Raw genomic sequence first — 19,903 nt, forward strand, 5'->3', positions numbered from 1 at the left:
GGATTATCTTAATATGTATATGAATTGCTGACAATAATCATACATCTTTCTCCAGTTCTTGAAAATGGTTTGACTTACTTACCATTCTATTCTAATTTGTTTATATTATTAATTCATTTAGCATATTCATTTTACATAAGGAAGAGAGATGTGGTGGTGGGAGAGATGGCTATTTATTTGCCAAAAATGGGTACCCTCTCTTCCAAAGGAGAGGTGTCACTGGGAGAAGCCTGCCCAGTTTCCCAATGACAATGCCTCCCAGCCCCTCCCTTGCAGTTCATTGTAGTCACGTGATTGCATTGTAGCCAATGGAGTGAGAGAAAAATGAACTCCTCCTCCAGGCCTTCCCCTTGAAGTTCTCTCATGATTCACTCCTCCTGCCCTTTTCTGTTTCTGGCTGGCTGGATTGGAGAAGACCCCAGGGGTGAGCTCAGAAGCCCCAGAAGCTGATTTCCTGGTTGACTGAGTGGGAGAGTCTCTCCTGCCATCCTGGACTTGGAGCAACTACACTGAAGATTAAGAGTGTAAAATTACACTCTAATTGTGTGAAACCATTCAACTGCGGGAATTAACTGCAGTACCTTACATTAGAACATTTTCTCAGCTGCTTCCTGAATTTTTAAAAATAACAGTCTAAAGTTATGATATTATACTGTTTAAAGCACTTATGCAGTGTTTTAGCCTCAACATACCATAATAGCCTTTAATTTAACATATAGGTAGTCTCACTTTAATTATCAGGAACCTGTATTTATAGACCAAAAAAATTCTTAATAAAAATTTTAACTTGTAGCCCCTTTTCTCACATCCTATTTAATTGCATATAACCATTAATTAATACCTCAAAGATCCCACACACCTTTGTATTACCTAAAATTAAAGAACTGACTCTTCTTTTAGTTCAGGGGAAAAAAGAAAACTCTCTACATCTTGAACTCTCAGAAAAGAGGTCCCAGAATGATGATTCAACACTGTTCTCCTGACTCTACCCCAGATCTTTTTGGTAGTTCTCATATCCCCAGAAGCAAATCCTGAAGCACGTATTACAGTTTAAGTTGAGAGATCATTGCAGGAAATGTCAGTAGAGAGCAAGAAAATAAAACAGGGAAGAAAAGAAAGCCAATAACAAATGCATTAGCAAGCAGGTTATTACTACTGGGCATAACTAGGTTTTTCTCACTGAGAAAATCTGGGTGCATTTCACAATTAGCGCCAAGTGGGGAGGGCAAGCTGAAATATTTATGCACCAAAATCCCTTCCATTATTGGTGAAGGGATGTTCGTAGCGGGTGTTAATTCTTAGGCCACGGTGGCTTTGGCCAGATAAAATTCACAGGCAGGGCTTCCCTGGTGGAGCAGTGGTTGAGAGTCCGCCTGCCGATGCAGGGGACACGGGTTCATGCACCGGTCCGGGAAGATCCCGCATGCTGCAGAGCGGCTGGGCCCGTGAGCCATGGCCGCTGAGCCTGCGCATCCGGAGCCTGTGCTCCACAATGGGAGAGGCCACAATAGTGAGAGGCCTGCGTACTGCAAAAAAAAAAAAATTCACAGGTGATGAAACACAGGTGTAGACAGCTGGCAATATGAACAATAGGTATTAGAATGCTAAGTGTGAGGGGATTTGAGGGGGGCAACAACAGTGATCATTTCCCAGTTCAAAACCTTACAGAACAGGAAACATAGAAATGGAAACTATGAAATTTTGGCATTTGCATTCACCTCTTTATTTTACAATGATATGTACATAATTCTCTATTTTTAAACATCTTTATTGGAGTACAATTGCTTTACAACGGTGTGTTAGTTTCTGCTTTATAACAGTGAATCAGTTATACATATACATATGTCCTCAAATCTCTTCCCTCTTGCATCTCCCTCCCTCCATCCCTCCCTATCCCACCCCTCTAGGTGGTCACAAAGCACCGAGCTGATCTCCCTCTGCTGTGCGGCTGCTTCCCACTAGCTATCTATTTTACATTTCGTAGTGTATGTATGTCCATGCCACTCGCTCACTTTGTCCCAGCTTACCCTTCCCCCTCCCCGTATCCTCAGGTCCATTCTCTAATAGGTCTGCATCTTTATTCCCGTTTTGCCTCTAGGTTCTTCTGACCAATTTTTTCTTTTTTTTTTTAAGATTCCATGTATATGTGTTAGCATACAGTATTTGTTTTTCTTTTTCTGACTTACTTCACTCTGTATGACAGTCTCTAGGTCCATCTGCCTCACTATAAATAACTCAGTTTCGTTCCTTTTTATGGCTGAGTAATATTCCATTGTATATATGTGCCACATCTTCTTTATCCATTCATCTGTTGATGGACACTTAGGTGGCTTCCATGTCCTGGCTATTGTAAATAGAGCTGCCATGAACATTTTGGTACATGACTCTTTTTGAATTATGGTTTTCTCAGGGTATATCCCCAGTAGTGGGATTTCTGGGTCATATGGTAGTTCTATTTTTAGTTTAAGGAACCTCCATACTGTTCTCCATAGTGGCTGTATCAATTTACATTCCCACCAACAGTGCAAGAGGGTTCCCTTTTCTCCACACCCTCTCCAGCATTTATTGTTTGTAGATTTTTTGGATGATGGCCTTTCTGACTGGTTTGAGGTGATACCTCATTGTAGTTTTGATTGGCATTTCTCTAATGATTAGTGATGTTGAGCATCCTTTCATGTGTTTGCTGGCAATCTGTGTATCTTCTTTGGAGAAATGTCTGTTTAGGTCTTCTGCCCATTTTTGGATTGCGTTGTTTGGTTTTTTGATATTGAGCTGCGTGAGTTGCTAGTATGTTTTGGAGATTAATCCTTTGTCAGTTGCTTCATTTGCAAATATTTTCTCCCATTCTAAGGGTTGTCTTTTGGTCTTGTTTATGGTTTCCTTTGCTGTGCAAAAGCTTTGAAGTTTCATTAGGTCCCATTTGTTTTTTTTTGTTTTTATTTCCATTTCTCTAGGAGGTGGGTCAAAAAGGACCTTGCTGTGATTTATGTCATAGAGTGTTCTGCCTATGTTTTCCTCTAAGAGTTTGATGGTGTCTGGCCTCAAATTTAGGTCTTTAATCCATTTTGAGTTTATTTTTGTGTATGGTATTAGGGAGTGTTCTAATTTCATTCTTTTACATGTAGCTGTCCAGTTTTCCCAGCACCACTTATTGAAGAGACTGTCTTTTCTCCACAGTATATTCTTGCCTCTTTTATCAAAGATAAGGTGAGCATATGTGCGTGGGTTTATCTCTGGGCTTTATATCCTGTTCCACTGATCTATATTTCTGTTTTTGTGCCAGTACCATACTGTCTTGACTACTGTAGTTTTGTAGTATAGTCTGAAGTTCGGGAGCCTGATTCCTCCAGCTCCGTTTTTCTTTCTCAAGATTGCTTTGGCTATTCGGGGCCTTTTGTGTTTCCATACAAATCGTGAAATTTTTCATTCTAGTTCTGGGAAAAATGCAAGTGGTAGTTTGATAGGGATTGCATTGAATCTATAGATTGCTTTGGGTAGAATAGTCATTTTCACAATATTGATTCTTCCAATACAAGAACATGGTATATCTCTCCATCTATTTGGATCATCTTTAATTTCTTTCATCAGTGTCTTATATTTTTCTGCATACAGGTCTTTTGTCTCCTTAGATAAGTTTATTCCTAGATAATTTATTCTTTTTGTTGCAGTGGTAAATGGGAGTGTTTTCTTAATTTCACTTTCAGATTTTTCATCATTAGTATACAGGAATGCAGGAGATTTCTGTGCATTAATTTTGTATCCTGTTACTTTACCAAATTCATTGATTAGCTCTACTAGTTTTCTGGTAGCATCTTTAGGATTCTCTATGTATAGTATTATGTCATCTGCAAAAAGTGACAGCTTTACTTCTTCTTTTCCAATTTGGATTCTTTTATTTCTTTTTCCTCTCTGATTGCTGTGGCTAAAACTTCCAAAACTATGTTGAATAATAGTGGTGAGAGTGGGCCACCTTTTCTTGTTCCTGATCTTAGAGGAAATGGTTTCAGTTTTTCACCATTGAGGATGATGTTGGCTGTGGGTTTGTCATATATGGCCTTTATTATGTTGAGGAAAGTTCCCTCTATGCCTACTTTCTGGAGGGCTTTTATCATAAATTGGTGTTGAATTCTGTCAGAAGCTTTCTCTGCATCTATTGAGATGATCATATGGTTTTTCTCCTTCAATTTGTTAATATGGTGTATCACGTTGATTGATTTGCATATATTGAAGAATCCTTGCATTCCTGGAATAAACCCCACTTGATCATAGTGTATGATCCTTTTAATGTGCTGTTGGATTCTGTTTGCTAGTATTTTGTTGAGGATTTTTGCATCTGTGTTCATCAGTGATATTGGCCTGTAGTTTTCTTTCTTTGTGACATCTTTGTCTGGTTTTGGTATCAGAGTGATAGTGGCTTCGTGGAATGAGTTTGGGAGTGTTCCTCCGCCTGCTATATTTTGGAAGAGTTTGAGAAAGATAGGTGTTAGCTCTTCTCTAAAGTTTTTATAGAATTCGCCTGTGAAGCCATCTGGTCCTGGGCTTTTGTTTGTTGGAAAATTTTTAATCACAGTTTCAATTTCAGTGCTTGTGATTGATCTGTTCATATTTTCTATTTCTTCCTGGTTCAGTCTTGGAAGGTTGTGCATTTCTAAGAATTTGTCCATTTCTTCCAGGTTGTCCATTTTATTGGCATAGAGTGGCTTGTAGTAATCTCTCGTGATCCTTTGTATCTCTGCAGTTTTAGTTGTTACTTAACCTTTTTCATTTCTAATTCTATTGATTTGAGTCTTCTCCCTTTTTTTCTTGATGAGTCTGGCTAATGGTGTATCAATTTTGTTCATCTTCTCAAAGAATCAGCTCTTAGTTTTGTTGATCTTTGCTATCGTTTCATTCACTTCTTTTTCATTTATTTCTGATCTTTATGATTTCTTTCCTTCTTCTAACTTTGGGGTTTTTTTGTTCTTCTTTCTCTAATTGCTCTAGGTGTAAGGTTAGGTTGTTTTTTTAAAATGTTTCTTGTTTTTTATGGTAGGGTGGTATTGCTATAAACTTCCCTCTTAGAACTGCTTTTGCAGCATCCCATAGGTTTTGGGTCGTTGGGTTTTCATTGTCATTTGTTTCTAGGTCTTTTTTGATTTCCTGTTTGATTTCTTCAGTGATCTCTTGGTTTTTAAGTAGTGTGTTGTGTAGCCTCCATGTGTTTGTATTTCTTACAGATTTTTTCCTGTCATTTATACCTAGTCTTACAGCATTGTGGTTGGAAAAGATACTTGATATGATTTCAATTTTCTTACATTTACCAAGGCTTGATATGTGACCCAAGATATGATCTATTCTGGAGAATGTTCCATGAGCACTTGAGAAATATTTGTATTCTGTTGTTTTTGGATGGAATGTCCTATAAATATCAATTAAGTCCATCTTGTTTAATATATCATTTAAAGCTTTTGTTTCCTTATTTATTTTCATTTTGGATTATCTGTCCATTGGTGAAAGTGGGGTGTTAAAGTCCCCTACTGTGATTGTGTTACTGGTGATTTGCCCTTTTATGGCTGTTAGTATTTGCCTTATGTATTGAGGTGCTCCTATGTTGGGTGCATAAATATTTACAGTTGTTATATCTTCTTCTTGGATCGATCCCTTGATCATTATGTAGTGTCTTTCTTTGTCTCTTGTAATAGTCTTTATTTTAAAGTCTATTTTGTCTGATATGAGAATTGCTACTTCAGCTTTCTTTTTATTTCCATTTGCATGGAATATCTTTTTCCATCCCCTCACTTTCAGTCTGTATGTGTCCCTAGGTCTGAAGTGGGTCTCTTGTAGACAGCATATATATGGGTCTTGTTTTTGTATCCATTCAGCCAGTCTATGTCTTTTGGTTGGAGCATTTAATCCATTTACATTTAAGGTAATTATCGATATGTATGTTCCTATTACCATTTTCTTAATTGTTTTGGATTTGTTATTATAGGTCTTTTCCTTCTCTTGTGTTTCCTGCCTAGAGAAGTTCCTTTAGCATTTGTTGCAAAGCCGGTTTGGTGGTGCTGAATTCTCTTAGCTTTTGCTTGTCTTAAAGGTTTTAATTTCTCCATCAAATCTGAATGAGATCCTTGCTGGGTAGAGTAATCTTGGTTGTACGTTTTTCTCCTTCATCACTTTAAATATGTCCTGCCACTCCCTTCTGGCTCACAGAGTTTCTGGTGAAAGATCAGCTGTTAACCTTATGGGGGTTCCCTTATGTGTTATTTGTTGTTTTTCCCTTGCTGCTTTTAATATTTGTTCTTTGTATTTAATTTTTGATAGTTTGATTAATATGTGTCTTGGTGTGTTTCTCCTTGGATTTATCCTGTATGGGACTCCCTGTGCTTCCTGGACTTGACTATTTTTTTCCCCATATTAGGGAAGTTTTCAAGTATAATCTTTTCAAATATTTTCTCAGTCCCTTTCTTCTTCTTTTGGGACCCCTGTAGTTTGAATGTGGGCACGTTTAATGTTGTCCCAGAGGTCTCTGAGACTGTCCTCAATTATTTTCATTTTTTCTTCTTTATTCTGCTCTCCAGTAGTGTTTTCCACTATTTTATCTTCCAGGTGACTTATCCGTTCTTTTGCCTCACTTATTCTGCTATTGATCCCTTCTAGAGAATTTTTAATTTCACTTATTGTGTTGTTTATCACTGTTTGTTTGCTCTTTAGTTCTTCTAGGTCCTTGTTAAATGTTTCTTTTATTTTCTCTATTCTATTTCCAAGATTTTGGATCATCTTTATTACTATCATTATCCTGAATTCTTTTTCAGGTAGACTGCCTATTTCCTCTTCATTTGTTAGGTCTGATGAGTTTTTGCTTTGCTCCTTCATCTGCTGTGTGTTTCTCTTCTCATTTTGCTTAACTTACTGTGTTTGGGGTCTCCTTTTTGCAGGCTGCAGGTTCGTAGTTTCCATTGTTTTTGGTGTCTACCCCCAGTGTCTAAGTTTGGTTCAGTGGGTTGTGTAGGCTTCCTGGTGGAAGGGACTAGTGCCTGTGTTTTGGTGGATGAGGCTGGACCTTGTCTTTCTGGTGGGCAGGTCCACGTCTGGTGGTGTGTTTTGGGGTGTCTGTGGCCTTATTATGATTTTAGGCAGCCTCTATGCTAATGGATGCAGTTGTGTTCCTGTCTTGCTAGTTGTTTGGCATAGGGTGTCCTGCACTGTAGCTTGCTGGTCGTTGAGTGGAGCTGGGTCTTGGCATTGAGATGGCGATCTCTGGGAGATTTTCGCCGTTTGATATTATGTGGAGCTGGGAGGTCTCTTGTGGACCAGTTTCCTGAACTTGGCTCTCCCACCTCAGTAGCACAGCCCTGATGCCTGGCTGGAGCACCAAGAGCCTGTCTTCTACATGGCTCAGAATAAAAGGGAGAAAAAAAAGAAAGAAATAAAGAATAAAATAAAATAAAATAATATAACGTTATTAAAATAAAAAATAATTATTAAGGAAAAAAATTTTCTTAAGTAATAAAAACAACAACAACAAAAAAACGGACAGACAGAACTCTAGGACAAATTGTTAAAGCAAAGCTATACAGCCAAAATCACACACAGAAGCATACACATACATACTCACAAAAAGAGAGAAAGGGGAAAAATATATATATATCATTGCTCCCAAAGTCCACCTCCTCAATTTGGGATGATTCGTTGTCTATTCATGTATTCCACAGATGCAGGGTACATCAGGTTGATTGTGGAGATTTAATCTGCTGCTCCTGAGTCTGCTGGGAGAAATTTCCCTTTCTCTTCTTTCTTCGCACAGCTCCCGGGGTTAAGCTTTGGATTTGGACCTGCCTCTGCATGTAGGTCGCATTTTGGGAGGTCTGAGGTTTTATGCCAGCGTTCAGTAGGTGTTCTGCAGGAGTTGTTCCACATGTAGATGTATTTATGATGTATTTGTGGGGGGAAGGTGATCTCCGCGTCTTACTCTTCCACCATCTTGATCCATAATTCTCTTTTTAATCTAATTTTTTCTTCCCATAACATCAAAACCAGAATTTTCATTTCTTCCGTGTGACTGTTTCTTCTATTAAGACTATTTCTAGTAAGATAAGACTATTTCTTATTCCTAAGATATACCACATGGTTTGATCTCCTGGACATCTGGTTTTCTGTCAAAAAAAGAAGTTTACCTTTTGTTGAAACTTTTCTTTATCAGTTCCTTTTTATATTAGTGACTTTTATATCAGTTCCTTTACCGTAATCTTGATTTGGACAGTTACATTAATTTGGTTTTGCTAAAAGAATAATGGAGTGTAAATTTAGATCCTGAAAGGGAGAAAGACAGTGAACATTATTAGAAATCATACTTGTGCCTCTTATTCCTCTGGTCAGGGCAGATTTCACTGATGGATTACATCATTCCCTTTGAAAGACATTTCACCCTGAACTTCAATCACACACTTGAGTAATATCACCAACTCTCATGTCCTATTTTCCTTCCATTGAGTTTCTTTACAATGAAAACCACATTTTTTGATCAATTCACTAGGCTGTTTTCTCTTTATCTATCCCTGGGCTACAGAATGTTTCTGCAGAAACTCACACACCAAGCAGATGAGTACCATTGTTTACTGTTTCCAACTTCATTTGGACCCCATAACGGTGTCTGGTGATGCTTAGATGTCTCCCTGCTCAGCTCTATTGCTAATTATATACAGAGAAAAATGATTTTTATTCAGTACAACCTTCTTATTGAAAGTATTAGAAAACCAGTTTAAACTAGCTTAAGCAATTGGGGATATTTACCAAAATCTTTCTGGGATGTCTTACAGAATTGAAGAATGGGAATAGGACTGGTTCTTAGTAACAAGTGGAACCAGGAGATTAAATTCCATCTCTCTCCATCTCGTGTTTATTATCTTCTTTGTTTATTATCTCTTTTATTTTATTTTATTTTTTCTGTGCAGGTCATATCTGTTCTGTGTTCCCAGTAGTAGGAAACATGTGGGAAACACAATGAGAGGACAATAGGATATGGTATTCAGGTTTCCATGGTAAAACCCGGATTACTAGAAAGACAGTGACTTCTACATTTAAGTTCCAGAAATTCTAGGAAAACACTCTGAATGGTTACACGAGAGTCTGGTGCCCAGTTCTGGGCTAATCAACTGTGGCCAAGGAGTATTTATAACTGAATAGTTGGGCAGTTCCAGTGCGAACAACATGGATGAAGCAGAGTGGACAGGAGAGTTATCGGAACCATGAGTAGGGTTGAGCAAATACCACCATAGATAATTGATTTATTAACCTTTTCTACTTTCCTTAAATTGTAACCTCACCATCCTTCCATTCTTCTCAGAAATGACCTTACTTTCTATTTCATGAAAATAATGTGAACATGTACCTAAAACTTCACTTATTGTTTCTTCTATCTCTCCCCACCCCACCCCCCTTTTTTAAAGTAAATCTTTATTTTATGTATATATTTTTTGCTGCATTGGGTCTTCGTTGCTGTGCGCAGGCTTTCTCTAGTTGCAGCGGGTGCTACTCTTTGTTGCGGTGCATGGGCTTCTCATTGTGGTGGCTTCTCCTGTTGCGGAATACGGGCTCTAGGCGCGCGGGCTTCCGTAGCTGTGGCGCAGGGGCTTAGTTGCTCCGTGGCATGTGGGATCTTACCGGACCAGGTCTCGAACCCGTGTCCCCTGCATTGGCAGGCGGATTCTTAACCACTGCGCCACCAGGGAAGTCCCGACCCCCCATTTTTATAATAAAATAGTTGCACCTCATACTTATGGTGAATTTCTAGGTCCTCATTATTTATGCTGAATTATATTGTCTTTGAACTGTTCCTACAACTCTTGCCTTTGTATTCTCTGGTTCAACCTACACAACTATTGCCAGATAAAACTCCTGAATCAGTAGTTCTCTCCATAATACTTTCTTATGAAGGTACATTCTAGAGATACTTATTTCAACAAAATAATGTAAAAATCCTATTTAGTTTGGCATTCAGGGCTTTTTAGTCTCTAGTCCACAGTATGCTACAACCTACTTCCTCAGGTTTATGTTTTATTATTCCCTATACGTATGTATTATACTCCAGATGCTTTCATTGATTTCTTCAACAGACTGAGTTTTCCCACTTCAGTGCCCTTATCCTTCTATTGGATAAAATAATTCTGTTTTTATGTTTTGAAATTTCATCCACCTTTCAAGACTCACAAGTAAACCACCTCTTCTGAAATGCTTTTCTTCATCTCTCTACCAAAACAATCTCATTTTTTACAAAGTTTATGTATTCTGTACTCTGTCTTATGTTATGGTCACTGGGGTACTTGTATTAGTCCGTATATTAATCTAAATTTTTAACCCAGATATTATATAGAAACTTCTTTGCCTTAAAATATTAGGCTTATTTGGAATAGACTTGCATAGACTTTGTAATCCCATGAGAAATAAATAACTTTTCAAATTGTCTCTAGTAGAATTCACTGGCACACAGTATTTGCTTCGAAGATAGACTTTGCTGAGTTTGCATATGGGCTTTAATTGAGGGGTTTACATAAAAATGCACACATAGGTACTGTAGTGTGTTCTCACTATAGCACCCTTTCTCCATCTTGTGGACTCTTTCCTTTAACGTCCATTTCTCTTGCACTCCTTTGGCTGTTTTATAGGAGTAAAACAGCAACATCCTCCACCCCTCCCATTTTCTTCTTTAAATTCCCTCCTCTGAAGGCATGGTACAGGCCACACCCTTCTTATACGTTTTACTGAATTGCAGGCAGGGGCTGGGTCTTTGTCATCCTTGTATCTTCTGCAGTATCCACAACCATGCCTCATGTTCTCTTGAATTGCTAAGTGGCATTGAGTGACTCAGATGTTAAGTGTCTCATTGCTTCAACACATGTAAGTAATACAGAGACAGAAACAAAACTAGAGAATTATGGAACACACATCAAACTTTTAGTTCTGCCTTTTAAACTTGTAAGGGTTCTAGCAATTATAAACATCCCCCTCTGCGAATTTATACCAGCACATTCCTTCCTCTGTGGGGTAGGGAAAAGTAGAAGGGAACTATGTATGTGATATAAATTAGATTAATAGCTTGTATGGAGAAATATATTAGGAGAGAACATTCATATTCATAAATAATTTTATAGGCTTCGTTCCTGGCTTCACTTACCTAGAGTAAGTGTCTTCACTACAAGATATTTTCCATGCCTTGAAATGACTTTAATGAATTCTCTTATTTTCCCAAGTGTGAGAAGAATTAATTCTGCATGAGGTCAAAATTAGGAAATTGTTTCAGTAGTTTAGATTACAAAAATCATCCATGTCCTAATTAAGAACATTGTTCTTATCTGACTGAATTAATTTCTGCATGAATGCAGCATTCAGAACGGTCTATTGGAGGTCATATCATGTCTTCAATAATTTTATATTATTATATCTTACCTATGGAAAACTAATTAAAAATAAAATGATTCGAAAGGGTAGAAGCTTCAAAATATCAGCCGAAAACAATAAATGTGGAATTTTCTCCTTGACCGCTTCAAATTTTAATAGGTTGTTGAAGCATATTTTACTAGACATTATCCCTCTGAGTACAACGTGATATGCATATTTTATTAGCCAACTTTGGATCAGAAAAACAGAGCCAGTAGGAGTGATAAAAACTGGGGATTTAATCAAAGGGATTTGACTTTACACATTTGTAAAAGCTGGATAAGTAGTTGATACAAACCTGTTTCTCTACATGGGGTGCCGGGCCTGAAGTCAGTAGGGCAGGCCAGTAAAGCTGGTGAGGGGCAGGGCGAGCTGGAACCCACCACCAAGGCTCAGCATCCTCACTGCTGGTGACTTGAGCGTGAGGCTGATGGTCATCACCCTGGAGCCAAACTCGTGGAGCTGGTCCAGGGGTAAGAGAAACTGAAGGAGGAGACCTGACGTGAGTGGAAGGAGCAAATGCTGTTGCTGCCGTGGGAGCTGCACACACTAGCCCGGGTTTCAGGGGAACCCGCAGGAGAGCGGTGGCGTTGAGGAGGGCTGGCTGAGATCCACTTAGACAGGGGAGCCATCAGGCCAGTCAGTGGTGATGATGCCTCGCATGGAACTTCCCAGTGTAAAAACATATGGCTACTGCCTCCTTCCAACTTTTAGATGTCACCCCAAATATCTTTTGTGGCCCACAGGAACTTGAAACTATGCAGGGAAAGGAATTCTGAGAATCATAGTTCCAAGGATGAGCTAACACACCTTGCATGCTAGCGAATCACCTTGTATAAGTTAAAAACAAAAATGAAATAAAAGTGCAAACAATCTGATTTTCTCCCTGGAACAAAGACTTACTATCTTTTGGTCAATGTTATGTTTTCATCAGGATTCTCATCATAGCTTCAGTGCCTGCATCAGATAACATCTTAGGAAGTCTCATTCAGGTCACCTTCCTCCAGACACACTGGATATCATCTTAATTGCCAAGCATATTAAGAGAAGATAATAAGATAACAAGGGAAGCAACCCCCATTAGATGTGGTAATTGTCAGTCTGGGACCTGAAAGCTGTAAGAAAGGTATTGGGTAATAAGGATCTGGAGACTTGCATGTTGAACTTCATCCGCAGTGACCTGATGGATGTGTTTAGCGTGATGGTAAAGATCTTATGTTCAAATTCAAACTGAGAGGACTGGAAGACTATTGAAGTTGTCAGGCAGCCCATTAGTGAACCAGGGCTGCCTACAAACCATTAGTGAAAAGTGCAAGGATACATGTAACACAGGCAATAAACAAAGAGAACTTTGTGTGGCGTGCACAAAAAGCGTAATGATTACAGACTGCCCGAGGCTTTGAAAGCAATTTACTGAGAGAGCTTTTACAGGAGCCCACTTTGGAGCCATTGATAATTAACCAAACAAATAATTCAAAGTATGTACAACTGGTTTCAGCAAATTTTCTTAGGGACTTGCGATACTTTAAATTCCTTATCATGATACTGTTGGGTCACTGTCTTCAGCTTCAGCATCTAAACACACAGGACTTGATTCGTGATCGTGTGGATGATAACTTAAGATCAATATTTTAAATGATGTAATAGAAAAGCAGCAAGGAATCTCTCCCTTTTAATAAACAGCAGTTGCGCCTTAGTTGTGGGCATATGCAGTCATTATGAATTCTGCCAAGTCTATAGATTTATGCCTACATAAATTACTGAGTGATGAAAGATAATATTTTCTTATAATAGCAATGTAGTTTTATAACTTATTAAATACTATAATTTATTCATGTATGACACCCAGATACCAAAGGTATTATTCTCACCACTTATTCTTATGGGATCTGAATTTAGCAGCTGATATTTCTGCTTTGCAGGGGGTCTCCGTGTTTTTCTCCATCTTGCTATGGAGGCATAAAGCTTGTCTTACACTGTGAGGCACTATGGAAGAAGATTGGACTTTAGAGCCAGAGAAACATCTGCTTAAAGGATTTGCTTTGTACTAGTTTCTGATTCTGTATAACGAGGGAGGGGGCGTCATTACTCCCCTCTCTCAGCATTACCCTGAGAATCACTGAATGCAGCAGAAAGAAAAGTGAGTTGTAAACAGTAAGGGACTATGAAAATAACAGTCAATTTCTGCTTTGTATCTCAGGTCTGTAGTACCTCAAGGGCTAGTGGAAAAGGGCAATCATTCATGTAAAAGGACCTAAAATGAGACGCCTCTGTTTTATTTGTGAAATTCTCTCAGTTTCTTCCCTAGACATACTCTTCCTGATGCTTCCTGAAAGCACACAAAATTTGATCTTTCTCCTGCCTGACATTCTTTTCCTTTTCAATGAACTGGAAAATATGGGAAATAACATCATACTTTCTTTTTCTATCCTCTTCCTTATTCTAACTATTCAGGTACAGCAGACACTTCCACTGTGGGTCACATGTTATCTATTTCCAGAGCTGATTTGAAAAACTGAGTTTGGATATGGGGTTGCCCTTTCAGTAGATATAACCATCTTTTTCACTCCCTTTCTTCTATTCACCGGTTCCATAGCCATCCAGTCCCCTATCCTCGGATCTATCAGCAGATTTCTGTTTTGTTTTGTTTTGAAAAAAGGAACATTTATTTATTTATTGGCCGCGTTGGGTCTTTGTTGCTGCACGCGGGCTTTTCTCTAGTTGCGGCGAACGGGGGCTACTCTTCGTTGCGGTGCTCGGGCTTCTCACTGCGGTGGCTTCTCTTGCTGCAGAGCACAGGCTCTAGGTGCACGGGCTTCAGTAGTTGTGGCTCGCAGGCTTAGTAGTTGTGGCTCACGGGCTCTAGAGTGCAGGCTCAGTAGCTGTGGCACACGGGATTAGTTGCTCTGCGGCATGTGGGATCTTCCCGGACCAGGGCTCGAACCCGTGTCCCCTGCATTGGCAGGCGGATTCTTAACCACTGCGCCACCAGGGAAGTCCTATCAGCAGATTTCTAGCAACACTACTTTAAAAAAAAAAATCTTGCCTGAATCATTGTGTTTATTGGTTTCCCAGCATTCTTGTCCAGCTAATACCAAACGCTGAGTTATTCCAACTCTCTTTTCTTTGTTCCTCCTCCAGGGCTGTGGAGGTTGCTAGAGAAAGTCATGTCTCCTGTATCCATGCACACTTGTAATTGTACTGTCTGGACCCAGTTGGAGCTCACCTAACCACAGACAAAATGAACAGAGCAGCCAAATAACTGTGTTTGCAAAATGCATCCTCCTGAACCAAGCCTCCACTGCTCTCAGGCTTTGCTCTCTTCCATACCACTCAGGCGCTGACCTTTCACCTCCTCATTCCATTTTGTATTTGCCCCATTTCCATATTGACATCTAGCCTCATCCTTCCCTGTTGCATCTGCTGGCCTCAATCTCATCTCCATGGGCTGCCGTGTTCAAACTGGTTATCCAATATTCTGAATACCCTGGCTTGGTCCCAGGACTATGTTTTATGAATTTTCCCCATGGCTAGCCTCTGAAAGGTAGGTGTTTTTAGAATTTGTCCTTTCCTCAGAGGATCCAGAGTTAGACAATGGTTTCCAAGCCTAATTGAACGCACAGTTCTCCTTGGCTATACCTTTCCTCTCCACTCTAGTCAATGTTGTTTTTCCAAAATGATACTGAAAATCCTACCACTTTTCTCAAACTGCTTCACTCTAGGCCTTTTACTTTTTTTTTTTTGATTTTTAAAAATTAATTGACTTATTTATTTTGGGCTGCATTGGGTCTTCATCGCTGGGTGTGGGCTTTCTCTAGTTGCGGCGAGCAGGGGCTACTCTTCGTTGCGGTGCGCAGGCCTCTCATTGTAGTGGCTTCTGTTGTTGAGCACAGGCTCTAGGCACTCAGGCTTCAGTAGTTGTGGCGCATGGGCCCAGTTGCTCTGAGGCATGTGGGATCTTCCCGGACCAGGGCTCGAACCCATGTCCCCTGCATCGGCAGGCAGATTCTCAACCACTGTGCCACCAGGGAAGCCCCAGACCTTTTATTTTTAATTGGTGACTTTGTCTTTTACTTCCTAGAAAAAACAGAAGTCATGAAAGCGCACAATCCCATCACCCAGTCCCATCCTTTCCATCCTCCTGTATCCTCACCAATCCGACATTATTTTTGACAAATCTTAGAGGAAGTGATTTTCTTTGTCCTATTCAAGGATCTCCCCTCTCTTTTGACTTCGTCATTCCGAAGTCTTATTTTCAGCCTAGAAATGTTGACTTTTTCCTACTGTTTGTAACACACACAGCTACCACTTGAAGCCCATTAATCTCACTCATTTTTTCATTTTCTTCTACTCCCTCAATTCTTGCGTAAGTAGCTTCCTTTAACTGTTTCACCTCCTGTCTACTTACCTTCTCCAAGATGGACTATTTTTGCAGCTATATTCCTCAAAGTAGACATTAACAGGAGGGCTGGCTTTGAGAACTTTGTGAATTAGTAACGTATTGACAAGTTTTCTCATCCATTTGCTCATAATTCCTCTTTCATTCTGGCATTTTATAGCCCATGGGCTCAGTTCCCTCGTGGTGCTCCATGATGGTCTAATTCCCTTATTGAGTGACTCTATGAAGGTTTTTCCTATTCAGGTGCCACCTCCCCAAGTCCCCCTACACTATCAAAATCTGCTGTCTAGTTCCTTTTAGCAACTTTATTTTTAGAAAACATTTATTTATTTATTTACTTTGGCTGCGCCACGTCTTAGTTGCAGCATGCGGGCTTCTTACTTATGGCATGCATGTGGGATGTAGCTCCCGACCGGGGATGGAACCTGGGCCCCCTGCATTGGGAGTGTGGAGTCCTACCCACTGGACCACCAGGGAAGTCCCCCTTTTAGCACTTTAACAGGCTACCTCTCCAACCTTATACAGGTTGATACCAGTGTTTGATAAGGGCTTATGTACTATGCCTCATGGAGTACAGTAATTATTTTAATAAAGTCCCTAAAAGTGCCTTTATCCCAACATTATTATTCTTCTAATCACAATAATTATTGTTATTTGATGCCGACATAAAGACCCGTGGTAGACCATAGCAGAGAGAGATTTTTGCTTGTGGTATTTTTTTTTTAAGTGTCTTAAATCACACCATGGAGGCAGCTGCTTATTTTGCCCACAGTTAATCTCCTTCCTGAGAAGTTTGGGGAAAGGGACTGAAGGAGGGAAGTAACAGAAACAATTGTCATCTTAATAAATTTATTTTTTTTAACTTTTTGTCTCATTTTCTTCATTATTCCTAATTTTCCTGAAATTTTGTTTTCATTTTATAATATTAATTTCCTAAATAATATGCCTTGATTACTACTTATGTGTATCCTAAAGTGAGCTTGACTTCTCAGTAAAGGATTCTTCATTTTAGCTTTCATATAATCCTTCCACTTCTCCTTACTATTCTTATAAGTAGTAAGTGTCTAATAATCTAATATGTTTTTATGGGAACAAAATTATTGTAAACAAATATAAGTGGCCAAGAAATCATTTACAGAAAAATAATATGCACTAAGCATCAGTCAGTAACCCATTTATCTTAACTGTTGTCAGTAACCCATTTATGTTAGCTGTTGTCACTCCAGCAACATTTGAGGACCAAAAAAAAAAAAAAATGTGGACTCAATTTTATATTGACATCAGCTTGAGTTTTATTGTTGTGGTATGTGATCTCTCTAGATTAGATTTTAAAATTTTCATTTGTAAGTCTGATGAGCATTACAATACGTATGTGAAGTACGTTGAAGTAGATATAATTATTTCCATTTTCAAGTTGGAAACTGAGGCACTGAGTGGTTAAGGAAAGCTACGTCAGTTCCAAGTGACAGGTTGGAAGCTCCTTCAGGTCAAAGGTTATGTTTTATTTTAGCCTGCTTTCCTGAACGTGTGTATCTTTATGCAGTCAGTGCTCAATAAAAAAGTGTGGGCTTGAAATGCCCAGGATTGGTTCTACGTCTTCTGACGTTCTGCCTAGAGTTCTTGCCATGGCCCTATTTTGCTATATAAAGAGGGCACTGCAAATTGGAAGTGGGCTCCTTATTAAACTTGACCTACTGCCTGTGGCCTTGGGCACTCCAGATGGAACAGTGGGCTTTCTAAATAGGTATGGGTTTAGAATGGGAAGGGTACTTTGCATCAGTCACATCTACATACCTTTTGCTGATGGGATGAGCCACTCCAGTTGATGATTTTTGTCTCCTCTTATTCTTAACAGAATCCAAGTCATAATCAATATGTGGATTATAACCAACACGGCTGATCCCCAGGCAAATCTGCACCAGCTAGTGACTTTTTGTGGCCACCACATAATAGTTTTAACAACTAGTCATGACCACGTTTCATACTGCCTTCAGGGAAATATGCTAGATGTTGAAATTGAAATAGGTGGGGTGAGGGAATTGGTGTACAGGGGGCACATTTCAGAGAGTGAGGCTCAAGGGGCATATATACATTATCATGTTGGTACAAATCAGGTCCAGGAATCAGAAACTGCTTGTAAGTAACATGGTTAGAGATGCCAACCATCTGGGCATAATGGTGCATTTGTAGTGACTATTCCACAAAACACCTAAATGCAGATGTTCATTATATTTCATTTACATGAATCCCAGAGGTTTTCATTTAATTCTATGTAACTACCCTGATTGCCTAAAGTACACATACAAAATTGGTTTAATCTGTTTTCTGAATGGAGTGATCGGTCATATGTATAACTGATGTTTCAAACTTCCAAATGTTCTCTGTATATACTGTATATGTAAGAACAAAAAAGCCCAGCAACCAGACATTCTTAGCACTTACACATTTATGTTTAGGTTATAGGGTGGAAGAGGTTGGTTTAAAAAAAGAATTTTAACCTTCTTAGTCTGGGGAAACTCTTTTGGATAAAACTGTTGTCTGTTTTCCAAAGTTCAAATTAAATGAAGCATTAGCAGTAGGTTTTTAGATAAAGATTCTTATGAAGCCTACAGAAAGTTAGAAAAATCTTTAAAATCATTGTTAGTATAGTGTGTAACTAGAGTATGAAGCACATGCATTTAGTTCATAACTAAGATCAAGGTGTGAGGATTTCCATGGCATTGAGACAAAAGTGATTAAATTATTTTCCCCAAACCCTATGTGTCATAATATAGCATACAAGAATAAACATGATTGTTTCAGAGTCTTCCAACTGAGAAAAAGTGTTTTACATATAAAACAGCAGTTTTAACTACTTGTCTTGATACTTTTTTTTTTGGTGGTACCATTGCCACTGAAGTTTAAGTTATTTGAGATTTAGATTTCTCATAATTTTGTGCTACTATCTTCTATTTATCCAGTTAGCTTTCATGTCCAAAAACCATCTTATTATTTTGTTGAAGGAGCTACGTACACCTTGACTAGATCATTGAAATATGAGAAGAAGATGGAAATTTTTACACACCAAGAAATCACAATACCTGGTCCATGTTACGTTTCACATTTAGAAACTACGAATCTTTCAGAAACAATGCAAAAAGAAAAAAATTTGTAAGGAAAGAAAGCACAAACACAGTGTAAAAGCTAATCGATTCGTAACACCACTTTCTCAGGAGAAAAATCATCGGCTGTTTTACCATTAATGTCAGTAGTTCACAGGTGTTCATGAAAGCTACAAAACTGGATCAAGCAAATCTAGTTCTCTGTAGCAAAATAGATTTTATAATAAAAAGATATTTCTATTTAACAATGTATTTAAGATTATTTTAATCTCCATCTTCATCTAATTTATCATTAATGTTTAACAGATTGCATTTGGAATTTAATTCCCAACACGCAGTGTATATCATTCCTTCAATGTCTCTCCATGTTTTCTTTCTACTCTCTCAAAAGGATATTATTATAAAAATAAATGAAATCTTAGCTTCCATATAACCTTTTGGTTTTACTATTACCCGGTGGGAAATATACTGACCACCAAATTGAACAAGCAGATTTACAGTAAGTCAAGGAGGAGTCTAGTGAGCAGGGATTTACTGATGCTCAGGAAAAGAACCAAAAGAAGTTTGAGGAAGTAACAAAACTTCTTGGTTTATTCAAGAGGAGATCCCACTTGCAGCTCAAATGGCTTCAGCCTCCTCCAGGAAATTGTAAGGTCAAGGACAGGAGAGGCAATAAAATTGAGCAGGAGAATGGCAATAGTGGTTTGGTGAACTTTTTAAAAAATCAAGACACTATAGAGCTTTAACCCAACTGAAGCAAAAGTGAAGTTATTTCATTGACACATTATAGGATATGAACTTCAGAAGGAAAGGCACAACAGGAGACCACTGTCCACTGTGGATCAGTTAATTTCTCCACTGGTGCTTTGGAGCTCTGGCTGTAATCACACCAACCACCCGAATTTATCCTCAGTATGTTGATATGCTTTGCCTGGATGGCAGGCCAGTTAATGGCCCTCCATTGAGTTTCTGCCTGTGCTAATGCTTA

The 19,903-nt window shown here is 38.8% G+C and overlaps 1 long non-coding RNA gene across 5 annotated transcripts in view; it reads left to right on the forward strand.

Moving 5' to 3' along the window:
* Positions 1-19,903, forward strand: part of LOC307176546 — a 237,741-nt gene that overhangs the window by 67,475 nt on the left and 150,363 nt on the right. The window lies entirely within an intron of this gene.

The sequence above is a fragment of the Stenella coeruleoalba genome (genome assembly GCF_951394435.1).
Source record: "Stenella coeruleoalba genome assembly, chromosome: 18".
Taxonomy (NCBI): Eukaryota; Metazoa; Chordata; class Mammalia; order Artiodactyla; family Delphinidae; genus Stenella; species Stenella coeruleoalba.